The sequence below is a fragment of the Palaemon carinicauda genome, chromosome 43 (genome assembly GCF_036898095.1).
Source record: "Palaemon carinicauda isolate YSFRI2023 chromosome 43, ASM3689809v2, whole genome shotgun sequence".
NCBI lineage: Eukaryota > Metazoa > Arthropoda > Malacostraca > Decapoda > Palaemonidae > Palaemon > Palaemon carinicauda.
In genome coordinates, this window is record NC_090767.1 from 13,170,428 (window position 1) to 13,195,099 (window position 24,672).

A 24,672-nucleotide genomic window follows, 5' to 3' on the forward strand; every position below is an offset into this window, starting at 1 on the left:
TGAGTGCAGTCGCTCAAGTTGGCGATGTCGCGATGTGGTATGTCGACGCACTGGTGTGCAATGGTGAGCAGCATGCGCAGGTGAATGACCGCGTGTAATGGTAAGCGATGACGAGCAGCATGCGCAGGTGAATGATCGCGTGATAGGGTGCGACGGTGATCAGCATCCGCAGGAGGGCGATCGTTCAGGGTTGTGCGATGAGGAGCAGCATGCGTAAGCGGGCGATCGTGCAGGGGCAAGCGATGGCGAGCAGCATGCGCAGGTGAATGATCGCGTGATGGGGTGCGATGGTGATCAGCATCCACAGGAGGGCGATCGTTCAGGGTTGTGCGATGAGGAGCAGCATGCGTAAGCGGGCGATCGTGCAGGGTCGTGCGATGGCGAGCAGCATGCGCAGGAGGGCGATCGTGCAATGGCGAGCGGCATGTGCAGGCGGGCGATCGCGCGATGGCGAGCTAGAAGCTGGCGAACCATGTTCCTTCAGGAGCGTTGGCGAACATCGGCGCGCTAGTTGTCGCTGTTGAATAGGCGATACTAAGATCGCCTGTGCGCACTGGAAAGCAGGTGAACGCTGGCGAGGAGGTAATCGCTGGCGCGTAGGTGATCGCTGGCGAGCAGAAGGTCGACACGTGTCCTGTGAGAGGACAGGTGGCACGGCGCGTTCACGAGCAGGAACGGGAAGATCGCTGGCGCGTTGGCGAACATGTGTTTCTGACACACGCGCAGCACGTTGTTGTGTAGCCACAGGACCAGGCAGATGGTGAGCAGGGAGTTCAGCAGGAACTAAAGGGTGGTCAGAGACCGCAGGGCGATGGTCCTCAAATGAGCGCTGACGAGCAGGAGAGCGCTGGCGAGGGGGCGAACATCAGGAGAGAGCCGACGAGCAGGAGAGTCTTGGCGAGCAGGGGAACGCTGGCGAGCAGGAGATCGCTGGCGAACAGGTGAGCGCTGGCAAGCAGGAGAGCGCTGGCGAGCAGGAGAGCGCTTGTGCGCTAGCACTGCTCGCGTAAGGGAAGAATCCCTTAGCCCCGAAAGGACCGTTGCCCGTCGGGTGACGAGTTCTCCAGAAGGCGAAGATCCGGCAGGAGATGGTGAGCGGTCTGCAGAGAGGTTCAAGGAGGGCGGAGCAGTAGGTTGAGGCTGACGAGGAGAGTCCCCCCCCCGGAGGACGAAGACCCAAAAAGGCGTCTCCTAGTCCCCCTGTAAGGGGAAGGGAGGCCCTTGTGGCGTAGAGGGCGGTGAGCCTTACGGCGGAGGCGGCCTTGGGGGAGATCGTCGGGACCATCGGTCCTCCGAAGGGGAGTCTCCGTCAAAACACTTCCCTCAGAAGGAAGCTGAGCAGCAGTCGAGACCGAAGGACTCACTTCCCCCTTCGAAGGATGTACGGAAGGAGGAGGAGAGCCTTGAGCACCATCACCCGCAACAGCACCTGCGGCGGAAGGCCCAGCCACGTCGGAGGCCTCTGTCACCACGACGTCGACAATAGACAGAGGGTCTACCTCTGCTACCACCGGCGACTGCTTAACAGCGGCCCCCAACGAGACAAGGTCAATAAGAGCGACCCTGGAGGGCAAGCCCTTAAGCCCCAGGGACGACCAAATCTGTAAAAGATCATCACTGGATAAGGCATTATCAATAACCTCCCCCGGAGGAGGAGGGGGAACCGCCTCGCTATGGGAGGCGACGCCCTCTCCCCCCACCGAAGGTAGGGAAACAGAACAAGGGCCTGCGCTCCCACTCGGACGACTCTCCTTAGGAGGCGGCCGAGGGGGAGCTTCGGAGGAGGTTTGGGCGGCGGAAGAAGAGTCCCGAGAACCTTCCTCCTTCAAGGCTAACCCCGGAGAACGGTCTCTCTTGGACTTCTTACGCCGACGGCCAAACCTCTCCCACTGGGAGGCAGACCACTCCCTGCACTCACGGCACATGTTCTCCTGGTCACACCGTCGGCCCCGACATTGAGGGCAGAGGGTGTGTGGATCCGTATTAACGTCCGACATGAAAGTCACACAAGGACGGCCGGCAATTCCAGGGCATGTACGCATAGTAAAGAAAATAAATGAAGGTCAACTTCCAACCAACACACACGCTGAAAAGAAAAAGCAGAAAATTAAAGGCTGTCACGAAGGCGATGAGCAGACACGTCTGATCACCGCCGAGCCAAAAGTGAAGTGAAGCAAGTCACCGGTGTGTGGAGGGGGGAGGGGTAGCAAGCTACCCTTCCCCACCCCCCGCTAACTAGCGCGGGGTTAATTAACCCTCGTTAAAAACTATTGGCTCGTCATTTCAGCTGCGCTAAAAATAAAACCCTTTGTAAATAGCGTGGTTTGTATTTCAGTTACGGAACAAACAAGAATTACATAACAGGCAAGAGCCCTCAACTCCACCTACGCTCACGGGAAGGGCGAGAGCTGTAACAAAAACAGAATTATAAGTTATAATTATGCAATTCATTAAAGAATGTTCACTAAAAGTAAGAACGAAAAACCCCGAAGGGAAACGTTCTAACAACTGAAAAGTTAACAAATACAATTAGATTTATAATAAAAATATAATTGAGATAAAAAGTACTGTGTAGCAACTCCACTTGAACGGAGGAGCAATCGTAGTATGTAGAAAACGTAGTAAAAGGGTGAACGACCTCCAGAGAGAGAGAGACAGAGATCGTAGTCAACTACAATCTCGCGTTCCTACGCTGAACCACACCTTCCCCGTAGGAAAAGAGGAGTAGCGGAGAAACAAAAAATAATAAGTCCAGCAAAGACGACTCCCCACGGCGCCTGTGGAAGAAGCCGACCGAAGGACCCAGGAGAGATCGCGGTCCATGAAACTACATCATAGTGGCCTGACTGCTGGCGGCTACACGGTGATATCGTACACACACACACACACACACAGCACGAACACTGAAAAGGAAACTTACTGATTTCTATACTCAAATATATACATAAACATAAAAATATGTTAGTGGAACCTCTACATCCGAATTTTCCAACATCCGAAGTAAAATTCGAGCAAATTTTTGACTCTACACCCGAATTTTATTTCGACACACGAAGTAAGCAATTTTCGTCGTACCGGTTGTATTCGAATTTTTCGACACGCAAAGTACAATTCGAACACGTTCCTACTCTACACCCAAATGTTTTTTTCGACACCCGAAGTAAAAAATACTCGTACGCGTAGTCGGTTCTCATAGCGCCTGAAGTGTTTTTTATTTCCGCCGATAGAAGGCAGCACATCGATCTCGGAGGGACTCTCAATTAGCGGGGCTTGGGTCAGTCCTCTGTTCTCGTCGGCTTCTTGCGGTTGTGCACTGTGCGTTCTGCTATTAACTCTGTTTTAATCATGATTTTTTACGTGCATCCTTTAACGGTAATTTACGTAAAGTATGGGTCCTAAAAGGCTTAGTTTTGCCAGTGGTAGTGGTAGTGGTGAGAAAAGGAAGAAGGAAATGCTTTCTTTAGAAATTAAGCAGGAAATTATGGAAAAACATGAGCGTGGCGTCCGCATGAGTGAACTTGCTAAACAGTATGGCCGTAATATGTCGACAATCTCGACAATCCTTAAACAGAAGGAAGCTATTAAAGCAGTGAAACCTTCTAAGGGGATCACCATAATTTCCAAACGCCGTACCCCTATCATAGAAGAGATGGAACGACTTCTACTAGTGTGGATTAAGGACAGAGAGATCGTTGGCGACACCATCACCGAGACCGTCATCTGCGAGAAGGCGCACGCCATCTTCACGGACTTGAAGGAGGAGAGCTCTGGGGGTGATGCTGGGGAGAGTTCAACCAAGCTTTCCTCAGATGATTTCAAGGCATCTCGTGGCTGGTTCGAGAAATTCAAGAAACGGTCCGGGATTCATTCAGTTGTTCGCCACGGAGAGGCTGCTAGTGCGGACACAAAGGCTGCAGCTGACTTTGTCAAGAACTTTGAAAAGATCGTGCAGGAAGAAGGCTACGTAGAGCAGCAGGTGTTTAATTGTGATGGAACCGGGCTGTTTTGGAAGAAGATGCCGAGTCGAATCTACATCACTGCCGAAGAGAAAAAATTGCCTGGGCATAAGCCAATGAAGGATCGGTTAACTCTTGCCCTATGTGCCAACACTAGCGGGAATTTTAAAGTCAAGCCCTTACTGGTTTACCATTCAGAGAACCCTAGGGCCTTTAAAGCACACAACGTCGATAAGGATCAGCTTCATGTTTTCTGGCAATCCAACTCGAAGGCCTGGGTCACTAGGCAATTCTTTGTGCAATGGGTTAACCAAGTTTTCGGCCCTTCTGTGAAGAAGTATCTTCATGAACAGAAATTGCCTTTAAAGTACCTGCTATGCCTTGACAATGCACCTGCTCACCCCCCCGGACTTGAAGATGATATCTTCGATGAATTCAAGTTGATAAAGGTGCTGTATCTTCCAACCTCTATCCTCCAGCCCATGGACCAGCAAGTCATCTCTAATTTTAAGAAGCTGTACACCAAGCACTTATTTAAGCAGTGCTTTAATGTCACGCAAAGCACCAACGTAACTTTGCGTGAATTTTGGAGGGGCCACTTCAACATCGTGCACCGCTTGAAGATCATAGATCAGGCTTGGGTGGGATTAACTCGACGGACCCTCAATTCTGCCTGGAAGAAGCTGTGGCCTGATGCAGTTTCTCTCCGAGATTTCGAGGGTTTTGACCCTGAACCTGATCCCGTGGTCGGTGCAGCGGAAGCCGTAGAGGAAATCGTCTCCCTTGGCAAGTCCATGGGTCTGGAGGTCGACGCAGATGACGTTACGGAACTCGTCGCCGAACATCACGACGAACTTACCACGGATGAGCTCAAGGAACTCCATGCTATGTCGGAGCACATGAGTGATGACGAGGAAGAGAGCGAGGAGGTAGAACATGTGTTAGGTTTGGCGCATATAAAAGAGGTGTTAGGAAAATATCAAGACGTGGTCGACTTCATCGACAAATACCATCCAAAGAAATTGCAGGTTTGTCGTGTAGTTTCTCAATTCGATGATGTTTGCCTAACTCACTTTCGAAACATTCTGAAAAGCCGTACCAAGCAATTATCTATCGATAATTTCTTCAAAAAAAAGCGAAGCGAACTTGGGATGAAGAGGATGTAAGTGATCCGAAGAAAACGGCGAAGAGTGAAGCGGAAGAAAGTGAAACAAAGAAAACGGAAAAGAGATTCAGTCAATTTTAAGTGTAGAGAGTGAAAGTGATTAAAATTACGTAATCATCAAAAAGAAAATGTAAAAAAAAATATGAAATATAAAAATAAAAAAAAAATAAGCTAAGTTATGTTAAAGTTCACTTAGTGTAAGTTAGAATAAGTTACGGTAGTGTACGTTTATCGTAGTTAACCTCTCTACCTCCTCGCCGCCCATCCGTCTCCTCTCTGCGTAGCAAGACTAACAACACCTGCGCTGGAGTTTCTAAGGTAAAGTGACGCTAAAAACCCGTTCCTTATTTATCATTTTTTGCTAATTCTTCTTATTTACATGTCTTTTCTTCTTATTTACATGTCTATTATCTAATTTAGTGTTCATTATTCTCATGGGAAAATTATGTGTAGTAGTTTATTAAGAAGTTATCATAGGTTTTTGGGCTGAACCACGGATTAATCCCATTTCAATGTATTCTTATGGGAAAATTCGTTTCGACATCCGAACATTTTCTACATCCGAAGTTGGTTCTGGAACGGATAAAATTCGTATGTAGAGGTTCCACTGTCCATATATATATATGAGTACAAGAAGAGTAAGTAATTAAGTAAAGACAAAACAAACAATGGTTGCCAAGCGAGGACGAGAACAGAGACATCCGTTCGCCGTCCGAGCCAAAAGTGAAGTGAGTCAGTTCACCAGTGTGTGAGGGGGGAGGGGTAGCTAGCTACTCCTCCCCTACCCCTGTTAACTAGCGCGGTGGTAGTTAACCCTCGTTAAAAATCTAATGGCTCGCCATTTCAGCTGCGCTGAAAGTAATACCCTATGTAAATACAGTAGCGTGGTTTGTATTTCGGTTATGGAACAAAAATATTTTTCTACAGTCTAATTTATTGTCTTTTCTCAAGTTGGTGAACAATTTTATAATTCAATATCCCCAAGAGAAGAATTTCCTCGGAGGTGCTTGGTTATCTCCTTACAGTACTCCACAAGCCAGCGAGCTTTGGCTTAGTCAGCGTGCTATTTCCCTGGCCGCTAACTATTACATAGCCATATTGCGGTTCTCCTATCAGTACATCACAGGTTTAAAATATATATTCACATCTATATTGCTGACTCCTATCTATATCGCAGGTTTCTGCAGCCACATAAGTTCTCTATCTTTCTACCTACCATCGCACTTCCCCAAATTTTGAGGAATAGCCGATATCAAAATGTAAAAACGGCATTAAACTGTCGCTCATTGCTTGTTAATGTATGCCACGACCATAGTGTCATCGCTCATGAAATCTAACGAGTGCCACATCGAACTCAGTTCAAAAGCTTGCAATGATAAGCTGGTGCTCTTCTGGGAGCCAGACCCACGAAGCGTTTGATTCCTCAGGTGCGTACCCCACCAACGATTGGAAGTGTCCGTGAACAGAAGCATGTCGGAAGCAAGTAGAAATCCCCTTGTGAGGCTTTCCCCAATCAGTCATTAACCTCTCGTTCCTCAGCTGAAAAAACCTGAAGAGGAGATTTCTTTGAAGTACGATGTCCCACCAGAAATTACCATCGCCAAATTTGGAGTTCTCGCTGGAACAGGATTGGGAGAAGATACGATCCTCTAGTGGGAAGAATCTTGCTGACGACATGGTTATCAACACGATCAGGAACATCATCCTCTCCATAGATTGCAACAAGAGAGACCCAGAGTGAACACTTGCATGAATACTAAGGGAGCAGTTGGCGCTTCAAAGGTACTCCCTCTTGGCTTGATGAACAGGTGTTCAAGAATACAAGTCCTTCAGGTCAACTGAAAGCAAAGAGTCCTTCCTCTCTGATGACATACTACACGGTACATGTCCACAATAAACGGACTCCTTCAGCGGAGAGGTCGATGACTGGTCTTCAGACCCGGTCGACTTCTCCACTGGGAAGGGTCGACTAGAAACTTGTAAAAGCATCTCAAACTTAGTGAGCATTCTTCTCCTCCATAGATTGCACCCCTGCTGCCAAGGACAGAGCTCCAGCAATTTTGGAGGATGGTTACAGAATGCCATCGGAGTGGAGTGAGGGGAGGACGATGACCTATAAGGGACAGGAGATATCAGTACTAACGGACTTCCACTGCAATACTCCATGTTGCTGCCACTTTGCCCAATGGCATGACAAGCAGCTGAAGGAGGCGACTGCCAATTTCAGCATCAACGTCTTACTTCTCCTGAAGTGACAGGTTAGGTACAAAGAAGGTGGAAAACTGTTGGCAGCTGGCGGTCCTGACTGGGCGTTGGAGGCAGCGGGATTTTCTTCAAAGGATCTCATCGCAACTGTCTCTGAATGGTCTGGTCCCGTGAATGTAACTGCTCAGTGGATAAAGGAGACACGGCTTGCCTTTATGTCACTCTGAGGTAAGGAAGAAGTAGCCTCTAGACCCGAGGAGTGCCTCAAGGTTAGGGACTCCTCTAGTCCAATTGGCCCACTGATTCGCATCAAACTGACCCAATTCGCTGTACTTCGACATCACGATTAGCGGTGAAGTAGGTAATTGCACCGAACCAAATTGGTCAATACAGGAGGCTGCCTGCAGGATAGCCATTGAAGGTTTCTATGCCAGCCGGCTCAAGTGTTAAGAAGACTGTGCCCTCAGTCTTGAGTATTTCCCCCAGGAAAACTGCAAGGTCAACGGAAAGAGGAGACAGGCTTGCTTTCTCGGGTAAACAGAATCTCAGCAGTGAATTGTCATGCCGAGATCTGAGAATCAACTTTGTCTAAATTCTGACCACTGCAACTTTAAGTGAGGTCTTGGTCCTTGAGAGCCACATAAGGCCGATCAATAACTATTGCCATCACTTTCACAAGAGCTGCAGTAACCGCTTCAAGGTTATTGCACTCAACCAGTGACAAATTAACACCGAGCCTCGGAACTCTCCGCCTCCACAGTCACTGGACTGGAGTCGGTCCCCATTGGGGTTTTGAAAACCCTAGACAAGTAAAGGAGGGTTCTGGAGATTGAAGGTGGTTCGATCAGCCTCCTCTTCAGAAGCCCCAGAGACTGTCGTTACACCTCTGCAGAGCAGGAAAGTGATCCCTACATCGGGAGCACCTGCACTTGATAGCGAAGAGCCTCGCCAACAATTGTACAAGCGCAATGGGGAATCCTGGGTGCTCGTGAGAGCTTTGAGATCAGTCCTAGCCAATTACCTGTGGCCCTCAATGGCCGACCAAACATGTGGACTAGCCAAGCCGGGGATGGATGGGCGACAGCCAATTCTGCCTGACGTGGGAACGTGTGACAGTGTCGCTGGTGGCAAGAAGATCGCACAGAGGAGACCATGGATGGTAATCCCGATCCCTATCAAGTGAAGGAATGTCTCGTACCTCGTAAGAGCGAGGCGATCCACTACTGGTTAGTCCCACCAATCGACCCCCAACCCAAGTCTACAGTATTTCTCTCCTATTGGAATAAATGCCTCTTCAGTAAAAGAGACCAGTGTACCTTGATCGTCCACAGGAAGAAATGGGTGAAATGCAGTGGTGCCCTTCACTCCTGACAGACGGAGCACGTGCTGGGTTTGATATGAGGCTGAGCGCCAATAGCGGAGGCGTAGGACTGTATTGTGTACCAAGCTGCAATCAGTCTGCGCTGGGTCTCGGTACAATGCAGTCTCTATCAAGCGTAGTCCTACTTGACTCCTGTCAAACGATGTTTCTGGACTTCTTTGAGGAAAGAAAATATTAAAACAGGCCAAATTTGAGAGGCCGCAGGATTGTGTACAGCTTGCAGACAAAGTGTTTAATGAGCATGAACTTCAAATTCATATCATAATATTATTTGATAGTTGTAGTTACTCCTAAATTGACTTTCTCTCAAATGCAAATAACCCTTTCTACTATGCAAATATGTCTACATTAAAATCCTTATTATTATTAGCTAATCTACAACCCTAGTTGGAATAGCAAAGGCTTTAAGCTCTAGAAGAGCTCCAACAGGGAAAATAGCCCATTGAGGAAAGGAAATAAGGAAATTGATAGAATAGTGTGCATGAGTGTATCCTCAAGCAAGAGAACTCTGACCCAAAATAGTGGTAAGGAAGCTAGAGAACAATGGTTTGATTTTGGAGTGTCCTACTCCTAGAAGAGTCTCGTCTACACTTACCAAGTGAAAAGTAGCCACTGAACAATGACATTCTTTGTAAATGATCTTGTGTTATGTAAATTGCTATTCTGAATTGAATTCTGTTATATGTACTTTTTTATATAGTATGTGCACTGTATTTTGAAAGATCTTTTTCTTATTCAGGTCCATTTCTCATGTCAATTTTTTTTATGTTTCCCGAGTTTACGTACTTCTTAAATCACTAGGGCAGATTTCCCCTTTTTCCTAATACAAATGCCTTTGCCAATTCACTAGGGCATATTTCCCCTTTTTCCTAATACAAATGCCTTTGCCAATTCACTAGGGCATAATATTTCCCCTTTTTCCTAATACAAATGCCTTTGCCAATTGACCTCTCCTGTGTCAAAGAGCCTATTTCCCCTTTTTCCTAATACAAATGCCTTTGCCAATTGACCTCTCCTGTGTCAAAGAGCCTATTTCCCCTTTTTCCTAATACAAATGCCTTTGCCAATTGACCTCTCCTGTGTCAAAGAGCCTACAATATCTCAGTCACCTCATCACTTAACCTCGTCTACTTATATTACCATTAGAGAACAATAGTTGGCATTTCTGAAGGAACAATTCAGAGCCCAAGAAGTAAACAAACCTTGCAAAGCTTTGGCCAAGTCCACGTAAATGTAAATCTGGCAGGAGCTCCGGATTCCGCTGCCACCGGCGACCTCTTCTGGCGTCTTGGAGGTGAAGTGCACGTGGTTGCGGGTCATGCGACGGAGGCCTTCCTTTCGGATGCTCTCCCAGTACTTGCGGTACGTCCCGTGGATCACCGGCGTGCCGTCGTCCAACGTGATCTCCTCTAGCTCTAGGTCCTCAACCTGGAAAAAGATCATGAAGTTAAAATGTACTACTACTACTACAAAAAAAAAAAAAAAGAGAGAGAGAGAGAGAGAGAGAGAGAGAGAGAGAGAGAGAGAGAGAGAGAGAGCACAATTGCCAATATTCTATACAGAACTAGGAATATAGCATCTTTACTTTCAACAAAAATCAAGGTCAAAAAAGAGATAGGAAACAGACAGAAGGTCAGATATGTGAAGTAAACTCTAGCGAGGAAACAGATACGTTCAACGCGCGTGTCAGATCACGTGTTTTAAACCTTACGCCAGTAGACGCCAACGCTACTGCAATCAGGAATGACGTTTAAGGCATACAATTCAGATAACAGTAATAGATTCTTAGTTCTCAAGTCTGACCCTCAACTAAATCAATAATGCTTTGGCCACATCACCAATTATCTATATCTATTTACTAAGGCACTTCCCCCAATTTTGGGATGTAGCCAGCATCAAACAAAGGAATAAAAGGGGACTTTCCTCGCTCCTCTCCTTCCAGCCTGATAAGGGATTCAGCCAAGTTTAGCTGGTACTGCTAGGGTGCCACAGCACACCCTCCCACGTTACCCACCACAGATAAAGTTTCATAATGCTGAATCCCCTACTGCTGCTACCTCCGCGGACACCAAGGCGACCGGAGGAAGCAGCAGGGCCTAACGGAACTGTGCCACAATAGCTCACCATTCATTCCTACTCCTACTACGCTCTCTTGCCTCTCTCACATCTATCCTCCTATCACCCAGAGCTTCCTTCACTCCATCCATCCACCCAAACCTTGGCCTTCCTCTTGTACTTCTCCCATCAACTCTTGCATTCATCACCTTCTTTAGCAGACAACCATTTTCCAGCATCAAGTTGCAATGTTTCATTTTTCAATGTCTGCAATGATAATAACGATTCAAAACGTATATACCTGAAGGCTATGGCCCTGGTTAGCTCTGATGTATAGCTCAGCCTCACGCTCTTCTAGCTTGAACCGCTGTTTGGGGCAATTCGCCACTATCTCCCTCACCTTTTCTACTGTCACCTGAAAGTAAAATACGATTTAAGTAACGAGTTCGCCAAAATTACATCGACAAGTACTCTGATAATAATCAGTAGAACTTCAAAAGTTCAAACTTGCAGCAAATGTTTTTATGTTGAACAAGCTGACATAAGTCTTTTAATAGTCTATATGTTAATTATCTGTTTTAATGTTAATATTTTTAAAATATTTTATTTCAATTTTTTATTACTTCTTGTATCGTTTATTTATTTCCTTTCCTCACTCGGCTATTTTTTCCTGTTGGAGCTCTTGGGCTTTTAGCATCTTGCTTTACCAACTAGGGTTGTAGCCTGGCTAGTAATAATAATAATAATAATAATAATAATAATAATAATAAAAGTAATAATAATAAAATATGCAAACAGTCTTGGATTATTCCAAGTTGCTGTAACCACATTTCTCTCATTTCAACTCAAGTGATTAATATCATCATCGTTAATGTATAATAATTGTTGGAAAAGCTGGATGCTATAAACCCAAGAGCTCCAACAGGGAAAATAGTCCTGCAGTGAGGAAAGGAAATAAGGAACCAGACAGAATCTTGTTCCCGAGTGTGCCCTCAAGCATGAGAACTCTAACCCAAGACAGTAGAAGACCATGGTACAGACTACTGTATTATTAGTTATTAGTATTATTGCTACTAGCCAAGCTACACGATGCTCCAGGGAAAGAAGCCAAGAAAGGAAAGGAAATAGCAAATAAACTTTATACTTATACTATATGGATTCAGATATAAAGCCTAGATTATTCTAAGATCAGTAACACCAGTAAAATTACTGTGTTGTCAAAGGAGCTAAGCTCAATGGTACAGATATACAGTAAAGTAATGAATTAAACATCATTCTTTTTAAAGAAGGCCTTTCGGTTAGGAAGTTAGCCATCAAAAAGGGTTGTTTACGTGACTTCAACGCTCATTCCAAAAATGCCGGAGGCGTTCAGATGGCTTCAACGGAACCAGAAACTGTCATCAATTCCTATCCTTGAAGTGAGTGAGTGAGTGAGTGAGTGAGTGAGTGAGTGTTTATTCTCAAATTTCTGACCATCCTCTACATTCAGATCTTTCCGGCCTGTACCATCCTGTTTGTAATACTTGAAGCGTGAAGTAGATGATGAATGGAGAAGTATTGATTTAAAAGCTATAGACACGACTAGTGAAATCTAACCAAATCCCTTTGCGTCAATAGGCGTAAGAGATGATGATGTGTTAATTCTAATAGTCAGGCCTTCTCCATCATGAGGCTCAATACTACAAAGTATTCTAGAAGTTTTATTCCAGCTGTGACCAAGTTTTGGAATGATCTTCCTAATAGGGTAGTTAAATCGGTAAAACTTCAAAAGTTCAAACTTGCAGGAAATGTTTTAAAGATGAACAGAGTTACTTGAGTCTCTTTTTATAATTTATATATGAAATATTGGTTTGAATGTTGTTACTGTTCTGATTTAAATTGTTTGGTGCTTCTCATATAATTTATTGATTTCCTTGTTTCCTTTCCTGACTGGGCTATTTTTCCCTATTGGAGTCCCTAGGCTTATAGCATCCTCCTTTTCAAACTAGGGTTGTAGCTTAGAAAGTAGTAATAATAATAATAACAATAACAATAATAAATTTTAATAAGAGAAAAAAAATATCAAACAGAATTTGTGATAAATAAAAACTTTAATCTTTTTTTATAGAATCTATAACCTTGAAAATGTTAAAATCTTAAAAACATGACAAATTCGAAAATAATTTGTATTTTTCCTAACCATACAAACCTTAGCTATTTACAGAGGGTTTACCTTTTAGTGCAGCTGAAATGACGAGCCAATAGTTTTAACGAGGGTTAATTACCCCCGCGCTAGTTAGTGGGGGTGGGGAAGGGTAGCTTGCTACCCCTCCCCCCTCCACACACCGGTGACTTGCTTCACTTCACTTAGAGGTAGGACTGACTTGGGGGTCAGGGATGGCGGGCACATATGTGTAAATAGATAAGGTTTGTATGGTTAGGAAAAATGTTATTTTGATAATAAAATAAATTTTTGAATATACTTACCCGGTGATTATATAGCTCCAACTCTGTTGCCCGACAGACAACTCTAAGGTAAAAACTCGCCAGCGATCGCTACACAGGTTGCGGGTGTGCCCAACAGCGCCATCTGTCGTCCAGATACCCAGTACTCAATGTAAACAAAGACTCAATTTTCTCCTCGTCCCACTGCGTCTCTATTGGGGAGGAAGGGAGGGTCCTTTAATTTATAATCACCGGGTAAGTACAGTGAACCCTCGTTTATCGCGGTAGATAGGTTCCAGACCCGGCCGCGATAGGTGAAAATCCGCGAAGTAGTGACACCATATTTACCTATTTATTTCAACATGTATATTCAGACTTTTAAAACCTTCCCTTGTACGTAGTACTGTTAACAAACTACCCTTTAATGTACAGAACACTTAATGCATGTACTAACGTACCCTAAACTAAAACAGGCACAAATATTAAAGGCGACTTTAAATCATGCGTTTCCTAAACACGCCAAAAAGCACGATAAAAAAATGGCAACCAATGTTTTGTTTACGTTTATCTTTGATTATTATGAAGAAACAAACGCATTTACACATTTGTGTATAGGTTAGTTTTTGCAGCGATTATATTGATTATTCAGTACAGTATGTTGATTTGGTTATTACAGGTACTAATGTTTTACTTAATTTTTCTTAGGACTTCCAAATGAAATGTTTTTCTTTATGACGCCGCCTGAAACGACGGCGTCATAAAGTACGCTCAGTAAACAAACTAAGGAATTTAACGCGCATGATGAAAGTGATAAATAATGATATTACAGTAAAAGCTTTTATAAAATATGTTATTACAAATATTATTTACCGTATCTATATAAACTCATACATACGTAGCAAAGCAGGAAAACAATCTACGAGAGAGAGAGAGAGAGAGAGAGAGAGAGAGAGAGAGAGAGAGAGAGAGAGAGAGAGAGAGAGAGAGAGAGTTGGTTTTACATACGTAAATGTAAATTTTAAACAAAAAAAAAAAATAGCCCCATTTCATATAAAATAGATTACAAATATTTTACTTTATCATATTACAGTAGTCTGTAAAATACTGTAAAGTTCAGTACAGTATGTTGTTGTTATAGTCGTGGCGATGAAATTCTCATGAAACAAAAACACGCCATTTGATTACAACAGGTGATTCATTCTCTCTCTCTCTCTCTCTCTCTCTCTCTCTCTCTCTCTCTCTCTCTCTCTCTCTCTCTCTCTCTCTCTCTCTCTTCATGTTATACAATACTTACATTTAGATGTAGAAACTAAAATTAGTTTTCTTAGTGTCAATTAAATACGAAACAAAAAAATTAGGCCGAGTCTACATCCATTTCAATCATAGCTAAAAATACGGCATTCGATTTCATCAGCAAACCACTATTTTTTGGGAAATATCATTTTATTCTAGTAAATTGCCACTCTTTAAATAGTTAATTGCACATTAAGAAAGCGTGTTCTTTTGTTTTTAAATTTCGGGTGTGTTTTAAAAATCGAGTATTGTTGACTTCTTTTTGTTTTACTTTTGGCTGTGATTAGATCAGCTGTCATCTAGCTGCCGCTCTTGAGTGTGTACGAATACACTAACAAAGTATCGTTTATACCATTTCTTAACTTATTCAAACCGTCTACAGTATACAGTTGATATTACGTAAGCACCAATTTTTTTTGTTTATTACATTTAAACCCCCCTCTCTCTCTCTCTCTCTCTCTCTCTCTCTCTCTCTCTCTCTCTCTCTCTCTACCTCTCTCTCTCTACCTCTACCTCTCTCTCCCTCTGTGGGCTACTTTTCACTACCTCCCATTCCTTACCTCTCTCTATCTCTCAAACAAATGATATCTTTGTTGCTCCTCAAAGTTTCATTTATATTGAAAATCAATCATGCTTCAATTTTCCTTACTTTCTCCAATCTCCACCATCGGTCACATCGCGGTATTTTCAATATTTCCGGAAAATCCGCGATATATGTATATACATGGGTTATGAAAAAAATCCGCGAAGTGGTGAATCCGCGATGGTCGAACCGCGAAGTAGAGAGGGTTCACTGTATATTCAAAAATTTATTTTATTATCAAAATAACATTTTTCAATATTTAACTTAGCTGGTGATTATATAGCTGATTCACACCCAGGGGGGTGGGTAGAGACCAGCAATATATGTTTACACTTTTATGAGCTAAGAGTTTTTATTTCATTTTAGAAGTTATCAAAATAACAAAAACAAAATAAATAGGTACCTGGTAAGGAAGTCGACTTGAACAATTACTCTGCCTTTTAAGTACGTCTTCCTTACGGAGCCTCGCGATCCTCTTAGGATGCTGATCGACCCCTAGGATCTGAAGTATCAAGGGTTGCAACCCATACAACAGGACCTCATCAAAACCCCTAATCTAGGCGCTCTCAAGAAATGACTTTGACCACCCGCCAAATCAACCAGGATGCGAAAGGCTTCTTAGCCTTCCGGACAACCCAAAAACAACAATAAAAACATTTCAAGAGAAAGATTAAAAGGGTATGGAATTAGGGAATTGTAGTGGTTGAGCCCTCACCCACTACTGCACTCGCTGCTACGAATGGTCCCAGTGTGTAGCAGTCCTCGTAAAGAGACTGGACATCCTTTAGATAAAAAGACGCAAACACTGACTTGCTTCTCCAATAGGTTGCGTCCATTATACTTCGCAGAGATCTATTTTGCTTAAAGGCCACGGAAGTTGCGACAGCTCTAACTTCGTGTGTCCTTACCTTCAGCAATGCTTGGTCTTCCTCACTCAGATGGGAATGAGCTTCTCGTATTAACAGTCTGATAAAATAGGATAAAGCATTCTTTGACATAGGCAAAGATGGTTTCTTAACTGAACACCATAAAGCTTCAGATAGGCCTCGTAAAGGTTTAGTACGTTTTAAATAGAACTTAAGAGCTCTCACAGGGCATAAGACTCTTTCTAGTTCATTGCCTACCATATTCGATAAGCTGGGAATATCGAACGATTTCGGCCAAGGTCGAGAAGGTAGCTCATTTTTGGCTAGAAAACCAAGCTGTAGAGAACATGTAGCTTTTTCTGACGAAAATCCGATGTTCTTGCTGAAGGCATGAATCTCACTGACTCTTTTAGCTGTGGCTAAGCATACCAGGAAAAGTGTCTTTAAGGTGAGATCTTTCAGGGAGGCTGATTGTAGCGGCTCAAACCTGTCTGACATGAGGAATCTTAGTACCACGTCTAAATTCCAACCAAGTGTAACCAAACGACGCTCCTTCGTGGTCTCAAAAGACTTAAGGAGGTCCTGTAGATCTTTATTGTTGGAAAGATCTAAGCCTCTATGCCTGAAGACCGATGCCAACATGCTTCTGTAGCCCTTGATAGTGGGAGCTGAAAGTGATCGTTCTTTTCTCAGGTATAAGAGAAAGTCAGCTATCTGAGCTACAGAGGTACTGGTCGAGGATACAGAAACTGACTTGCACCAGTCTCGGAAGACTTCCCACTTCGATTGGTAGACTCTAATGGTAGACGCTCTCCTTGCTCTAGCAATCGCACTGGCTGCCTCCTTCGAAAAGCCTCTAGCTCTCGAGAGTCTTTCGATAGTCTGAAGGCAGTCAGACGAAGAGCGTGGAGGCTTTGGTGTACCTTCTTTACGTGTGTCTGACGTAGAAGGTCCACCCTTAGAGGAAGACTTCTGGGAACGTCTACTAGCCATCGAAGTACCTCGGTGAACCATTCTCTCGCGGGCCAGAGGGGAGCAACTAGCGTCAACCTTGTCCCTTCGTGAGAGGCGAACTTCTGCAGTACCTTGTTGACAATCTTGAACGGTGGGAATGCGTATACTGTAGATCTAGATGCGACCAATCTAGGAGAAAGGCATCTATGTGTATTGCTGCTGGGTCTGGGATTGGTGAGCAATATATTGGGAGCCTCTTGGTCATCGAGGTTGCAAAGAGATCTATGGTTGGTTGGCCCCAAGTCTCTTGCATACATCCTTGTGGAGGGTCCATTCTGTTGGAATGACTTGCCCCTTCCAACTGAGACAATCTGCCATGACATTCAAGTTGCCTTGGATGAACCTCGTTACTAGTGATATGTTTTGACCTTTTGACCAGATGAGCAGGTCCCTTGCGATCTCGTACAACGTCAGTGAGTGGGTCCCTCCTTGCTTGGAGATGTACGCCAAGGCAGTGGTGTTGTCCGAGTTCACTTCCACCACTTTGCCTTGAAGGAGAGACCTGAAGCTTTTCAAGGCCAGATGAACTGCCAGTAGCTCCTTGCAATTGATATGCATTATCCTTTGACTCGAGTTCCATAGTCCCGAACATTCCCGACCGTCTAATGTCGCGCCCCAGCCTACGTCCGATGCGTCCGAGAAGAGAATGTGGTTGGGAGTCTGAACAGCCAGGGGAAGACCCTCTCTTAGGCTGATACTGTCCTTCCACCAAGTCAGGCAAGACTTCATCTTCTCGGAAATGGGGATCGAGACCGCTTCTAGCGTCTTGTCCTTTTTCCAGTGAAATGCTAGGTGGTATTGAAGAGGACAGAGGTGTAGTCTTCCTAATGACACAAACTGTTCCAGGGATGATAGCGTCCCTATCAGACTCATCCACTTCCTGACTGAACATCGTTCCTTCTTCAGCATGTTCTGGATGCATAACTGGGCTTGGCTTGTTCTGGGGGCCGACGGAAAAGCCCGAAAAGCTAGACTGTGAATCTCCATCCCTAAATACACAATAGTTTGGGATGGGACCAGTTGTGACTTTTCCATATTGACAAGGAGACCCAATTCCTTGGTCAGATCTAGAGTCCACTTTAGATCCTTCAGACAGCGACGACTGGAAGAAGCTCTGAGAAGCCAGTCGTCCAAATAGAGGGAGGCTCGGATGTCCGCTAAATGAAGGAATTTGGCTACATTCCTCATCAGCCTCGTAAACACAAGAGGAGCTGTGCTTAGGCCAAAGCACAGGGCTTGAAACTGGTAGACAACCTTTTCGAAAACGAATCTCAGAAAAGGTCGGGAGTCCGGGTGGATGGGGACGTGGAAGTAGGCGTCCCTTAGGTCTAAAGAGACAATCCAGTCTTCCCTTCTGACCGCTGCTAAGACTGACTTTGAGGTCTCCATGGAGAACGTCTGCTTTGTGACAAAGACATTCAGCGCACTGACGTCTAGCACCGGCCTCCACCCTCCTGTCTTCTTTGACACCAAGAAGAGTCGGTTGTAGAATCCCGGAGATTGAAGGTCCGAGACTCTGACCACCGCTCCCTTCTCTAGTAAAAGAGACACCTCCTGTTTCAAGGCTCGTCTCTTGTCTTCCTCTCTGTACCTGGGAGAGAGATCGATGGGAGACGTTGCTAGAGGGGGTTTCCGTACAAACGGGATCTTGTACCCCTCTCTGAGCAACTTCACAGATTGTGCATCTGCGCCTCTCTCTTCCCAGGTCTGCCAGAAGTTCTTGAGTCTGGCTCCCACTGCTGTCTGAAGAAGCTGGCAGTCAGACTCTGCCCTTAAAGGACTTGGTTCCTTTCTTCTTTCCTCGTTTCCCTTCGGCACGAGCACCTCCTCTGCTGGAGGCTCTGCCACGAAAGGGCGGAATAAAACGGGACGCTGGAGTGTCCATCCTTGGTCTAGCTGACAAGGTAGGCAAAGGGGTAGCTTTGCGAGCGGAGGACGCAACAAGATCGTGAGTGTCCTTCTGTATCAATGAAGCGGCTATTTCCTTAATCAGGTCTTCTGGAAAAAGGCACTTGGAAAGAGGAGCAAAAAGAAGCTCGGATCTCTGGCACGGTGTAACTCCAGCTGAAAGGAATGAGCATAGGTTTTCACGCTTTTTAAGGACTCCGGACACAAATGATGCAGCAAGCTCATTAGACCCATCACGTATGGCCTTGTCCATGCAGGACATAATGAGCAAGGAAGACTCTTTCTCTGTGGGAGAGATCTTTCTGCTTAGGGCTCCTAGACACCAGTCTAAGAAGTTAAAAACTTCGAAGGCCCTAAAGATACCTTTCAAAAGGTGGTCCAGGTCCGAAGATGACCAACATATCTTTGAGCGTCTCATGGCAAGGCGGCGGGGAGAGTCTACGAGGCTTGAGAAGTCGCCCTGGGCAGAGGCAGGAACTCCCAAGCCGAGAACTTCTCCCGTGGCATACCAGACGCTCGATCTAGAAGAGAGTCTAGCAGGGGGAAACGTAAAGGCTGTCTTCCCTAAATTCTTCTTGGACTGCAACCATTCTCCTAACACCCGCAAAGCTCTCTTGGACGAGCGTGCGAGGACGAGTCTAGTAAAGGCAGGAGTGGTAGACGGCATGCCTAACACAAACTCTGACGGAGGAGAACGAGGAGCCACAGAAACAAACTGGTCCGGAAACATCTCTTTGAAAATGGCCAAAACTTTCCTAAAGTCCAAAGAGGGTTGAGAAGACTTAGGCTCGTCCAATTCTGATTGTGGTTCATCTATGTGTGCAGCAACATCATCATCAGAAAGTCCCTCATCCGATAACTGATGAGGAAACGGCAACGGAGTGGGTAACGGCTGGTTCGCCAAGTCCGGTCGCACGGGTGCATGCGTGACTGACCCGGACGCAACGTCATGGAACTGCTGCCCAGTCTGTGAACTGGCAACAACCATGGCAGCGCGGGGACGCACAGCGTCTACTCCAGACTGTCTGGACTGATGTGGGTGCGCAGTGGAAACCACACTGGGTTGCGGAGGTTGACGCACCGCGTCAAAACAAAGCAACTCTGACGGTTGGTGAACCTCCCGAACGTCAACGGAGACCTCCGTGCATCGCTTAACGTCAACATGCGGCTGGCAGATCACACTGGAACGCATGGGGGCGGAACTCTCTCAACTGGAGAGCGTGAGAAGGTTACCTCAGCGTCCACAGGACGCACAACCGATCGTGTGGAAGGTTGTAGGCTAGGTACTGCACTAGCTGGTGCGGCAGCAACCTTCTCCGCACGAAAGTCCTGCATTAGCGACGTTAGTTTAGACTGCATGTCTTGCAGTAGAGACCACTTAGGGTCTACAGGAGCAGGTGCGGCAACAGACGGTGTTACTGTCTGAAGCGGTACCGCTTTGCCTCTCTTAGGCGGAGAGCAGTCATCGGATGACGGCAGCGAGTCCGAAACTGACCCAGTGGCTACAACCGGGCCGTTGGACTTGCGCTGAAGGGACCGACTTGCGTTTAAGCGGTCGTGAGACCTTGGTCCAGTGTTTCTTGCGAGAAACACCTTCCGAAGACGAGGTATAAATGGGCTCTCTCGTCTTAGTTAGGTAGGAGCGATCTTGGGTAGATACGCCCGGTACCACGGAGGGAACGTCTGTTCGCTGATTAAAGCCTCTCGAACCCATTTGTCGTACGACATTGCTTCTCCCCTGGACTTGGGAGCTTGCAAGAGGTCCCGGACTAGGAGGACGACAGGCACGAACAGACGAACCCTCAAGCGCAACACTATCCACAACACTATCACTCGGCACTTTAGCACTTCCCACTGCACTTTTGCACTTAAGCTCCTTCACATCCGCCATGAGCTGATTACGGTCACTAGCAAGGGACTCAACTCTCTCACCCAGAGCCTGGATGGCACGCATCATATCAGCCATCGAAGGTTCCTGAGTGCCAGGAGGGGGGTTAGGAGCAACCACTACAGGGGAAGGAATAGGTTGTGGGGCATGAGGAGAGGATACATCAACAGAACGAGAAGAACTTCTCCTAACTCTATCTCTCTCTAGCCTACGTGTATACTTTTGGAATTCGATAAAATCGAATTCCGAAAGCCCAACGCACTCCTCACACCGATCTTCCAATTGACAGGTTTTATCCCGACAATTGGAACAAACAGTGTGAGGGTCGATAGAAGCCTTCGGAAGACGCCTTGAACAGTCCCTAGCATTGCACTTCCTAAATTTTGGGACTTGTGAAGGGTCAGCCATTTTGAATTGGTCAAAGGGAAATTCAAAAACTATCAAAAAGTCATCAACAAAGAATCCGTTATCAAAAAGAGTTCAAGGATTTGTGTGAAGAGAAAACCTGCACAGCGAAAGCTCAAAACTAGAATAAAGTACTTCACCAATTAGTTGTGAAAAAACTCCAGTTTAGCAACAGCGAGTAAGTACGTCTTGTCGATAGCTCGACAGAGAGAAAATTGAGTCTTTGTTTACATTGAGTACTGGGTATCTGGACGACAGATGGCGCTGTTGGGCACACCCGCAACCTGTGTAGCGATCGCTGGCGAGTTTTTACCTTAGAGTTGTCTGTCGGGCAACAGAGTTGCAGCTATATAATCACCGGCTAAGTTAAATATTGAAAAATACAAATTATCTTCGAATTTGTCATTTGTTCCGTAACCGAAATACAAACCACGCTATTTACAGAGGGTGACTTACCCGTTAGGAAGGGTGGAAAGTCCCCAGCCTTACAGTGAGCAGCACTAGAGAGAGGGGGCCCCTGTACCTTACAAGTCAACGAGTGGCCTACATAAGCAGTGTGAGGAGGAGAGTGTGACTCGTCCTATGAAGTTGACCTTGAGACCTTCAGATAGGAATTCTAGGATAAGACGTTCCCAATACCACCTCGTCAGGGTATGGGAAACGCAACAGTATTAAGCTTAATACTAGGAGCACAAAGAAGCATGGGTTACCTGCAGAGGTCGAGGTCAGCTATGCGAGGACCAGGATGCTGCTTCCCCAAGAGAGGGGAGAATGAAGAAAGAAGTAAGGGTCAGACATACTCTTTCATTCACGCAGACTAAGACCGGGTAACAACGCCCTCAACCTACTGCTACTTGTCCAAAAAGGAGCCTGAGGTTAGACCAGCTGTTGTGCAGCCACCACAGGGCCGATAGAAAACGTATCGAGGCTCCTGTGGGTCACGTCTTGCAGGTAGTGGGCTGTGGTGGTCGTTTGACGCTTCCAGACCCCAGCTTGAAGTACCTGCGTCACAGAGAAGTTTCTCTTGAAGGCCAGGGATGTAGCAACACCCCTGACATCGTGGGCGCGAGGGCGACGTGACGGAGGAGGGTCAGGATTCAGGGCATGGTGGATAACCCTTCGAATCCAAGCTGAGATGGTGTTCCTGGTGACCCTCCTCTTAGTCCTGCCTGTGCTCACAAACAAAGCTCGCACATAAGGACGGACTGCAGCCGTTCTCTTCAAGTAGTGCCTCAGACACCTCACTGGACATAGTAGCAGCTGGTCTGGGTCGCTTATTACAGAACGGAGACTCGCTATCCTGAAAGAGTCGAACCGAGGATCCGGCACTCCAGGATTCTGAGTCTTGGCAACAAACTCAGGGACGAATCTGAACGTTACCTCCCCCCATCCCCTTGAATGGGCGATGTCGTACAAGAGACCATGAAGTTCACTAACCCGCTTGGCCGAAGCCAAGGCGAGTAGGAAAGCCGTCTTCCAAGACAGGTGGCGATTGGAGGCCTGGCGTAATGGCTCGAAGGGAGGTCTCTTAAGAGACCTGAGGACTCGAACCACGTTCCAAGGAGGGGGTCTCACTTCCGACTGGGGGCAGGTAAGCTCATAGCTACGTAAGAGTAAAGAGAGTTCTAGCGATGAAGAAATATCCACGCCCTTCAATCTGAAGGCCAAGCTTAAGGCTGAGCGATAGCCTTTCACTGCCGAGACCGAAAGGCGCATTTCTTCCCGCAGATACACGAGGAAGTCCGCTATTGCTGGAATAGTGGCATCGAGTGGAGAGATACCCCTTCCACGACACCAACCACAAAAGACTCTCCACTTTGCTTGGTAGACTTCCTCAGAGGACCTTCGTAGGTGCCGAGACATTCTCTCTGCAACCTGTTGCGAAAAGCCTCTCTCCACGAGGAGACGCTGGATAGTCTCCAGGCGTGAAGCCGAAGCGAGGCTACGGCCCTGTGAGGGACGCCGAAGTGGGGCTGTCTGAGAGACGCTGGATAGTCTCCAGGCGTGAAGCCGAAGCGAGGCTACGGCCCTGTGAGGGACGCCGGAGTGGGGCTGTCTGAGAAGCTCGTGTCGTGGAGGAAGCTCCCTCGGGAGTTCCGTCAGGAGCTGCAGAAGGTCCGGGAACCATTCCGCGTGATGCCATAGCGGAGCTACCAGAGTCATCGAACAGTTGACCGATAGTCTGGTCCTGTTAAGCACCTTTCTCATCAGACAGAACGGTGGAAAGGCGTACACGTCGATGTTGTCCCACCGTTCCTGGAAAGCATCTTGCCAGAGTGCCTTGGGGTCCGGGACTGGGGAGCAGTACAGGGGCAGCTTGAAGTTCAAGGCTGTCGCAAACAAGTCCACAGTCGGGGAACCCCACAAAGTCAGGACTTTGTTGGCTATCTGAGGATCCATCCAAAGACCACTCAGTACTCACTATCTGCGAAGCCCTGCTCAGACTGTCGGCGAGCACATTCCTCTTGCTAGGAATGAAGCGAGCTGATAAGTGTTATCGAGTGCGTTTCGGTCCACCTCAGAGTCTCTACTGCAAGATGGGATAGCTGTTGCAAAAAAGGGCCTCCCTGCTTGTTGATATAAGCCACTACCGTGGTGTTGTCGCTCATCACCATCACGGAGTGACCCGCCAGGGACCGTTGGAACTGCTGAAGAGCCAGAAAGACGGCCTTCAATTCTAGCAGGTTGATGTGTAGGCACTTTTCTGATTCTGACCAAAGGCCTGAGGCCCTCTGGTTCAGAACGTGCGCCCCCCACCCTTCTTTTAACGCGTCCGAAAACAGAGTCAATTCCGGGGGGAGGACGAGAAGACTTACTCCCTTCCGCAGGTTCTCGTCGACCAGCCACCATCGCAAGTCCGTCTGTTCCAGAGACCCCATTGGAATCAGAATGTCCGGGGAATCGGATCCTTGATTCCACCGGGACTTGAGCCGCCATTGAAGGGATCTCATCCTGAGGCGGCTGTTTGGAACCAGACGGGCCAGGGAGGATAGGTGACCTAAGAGACGCAACCACGATTGGGCGGGGAGTTCTTTTCGCCTGAGGAAGGGTTCCGCCACCCTCCTCAGTCTTGCTATCCGGTCGTCTGATGGAAAGGCTTTGTGGAGATTGGTGTCTATTAGCATGCTTAGATGAACCAGTCGTTGGGACGGCTGCAGAGAGGACTTCTCGAGGTTTACCACGATCCCCAGATCCTGGCAAAGATCCAGAGGCCTGTCTCGGTGCCTAAGAAGGGTCGACTCCGAGTCTGCTAGGATCAGCCAATCGTCCAGATAACGAAGGAGACGAATGCCGTTCCTGTGCGCCCAAGATGAAATCAGGGTGAACACTGGTGAACGTCTGAGGAGCTGTGGAGAGACCGAAACACAGCACCTTGAACTGGTAGATCTTGTTGTCTAGGCAAAATCTCAGGTACTTCCTGGAAGATGGATGGATTGGGATCTTGAAGTACGCGTCCTTTAGATCCAGTGTGCACATGAAGTCTTGTGGTCTCACCGCAAGTCTGACCGTGTCTGCTGTCTCCATTCTG

At 46.5% G+C, this 24,672-nt stretch overlaps 2 protein-coding genes and 1 long non-coding RNA gene across 3 annotated transcripts in view; all 3 read right to left on the bottom strand.

Moving 5' to 3' along the window:
• LOC137633586 (speckle targeted PIP5K1A-regulated poly(A) polymerase-like) overlaps positions 1 to 10,022 on the bottom strand; it is a 388,889-nt gene extending 378,867 nt beyond the window's left edge. Inside the window, exon 1 of the mRNA XM_068365855.1 lies at positions 9,910 to 10,022. The gene's annotated coding sequence lies outside the window, so the exon portion shown is untranslated. The remainder of the gene's footprint in view (positions 1 to 9,909) is intronic.
• The window catches only part of LOC137633719 (tRNA 2'-phosphotransferase 1-like), a 534,213-nt gene that overhangs the window by 220,962 nt on the left and 288,579 nt on the right, over positions 1 to 24,672 (bottom strand). The gene's annotated exons all lie outside the window — the stretch shown is intronic.
• The window catches only part of LOC137633587 (uncharacterized), a 110,763-nt gene continuing 96,203 nt past the window's right edge, over positions 10,113 to 24,672 (bottom strand). The window contains exons 2-3 of the long non-coding RNA XR_011042290.1: positions 11,064 to 11,177; positions 10,113 to 10,135 (exon numbers count right to left, since the gene is read on the bottom strand). This is a non-coding gene — a long non-coding RNA (uncharacterized lncRNA). The remainder of the gene's footprint in view (positions 10,136 to 11,063; positions 11,178 to 24,672) is intronic.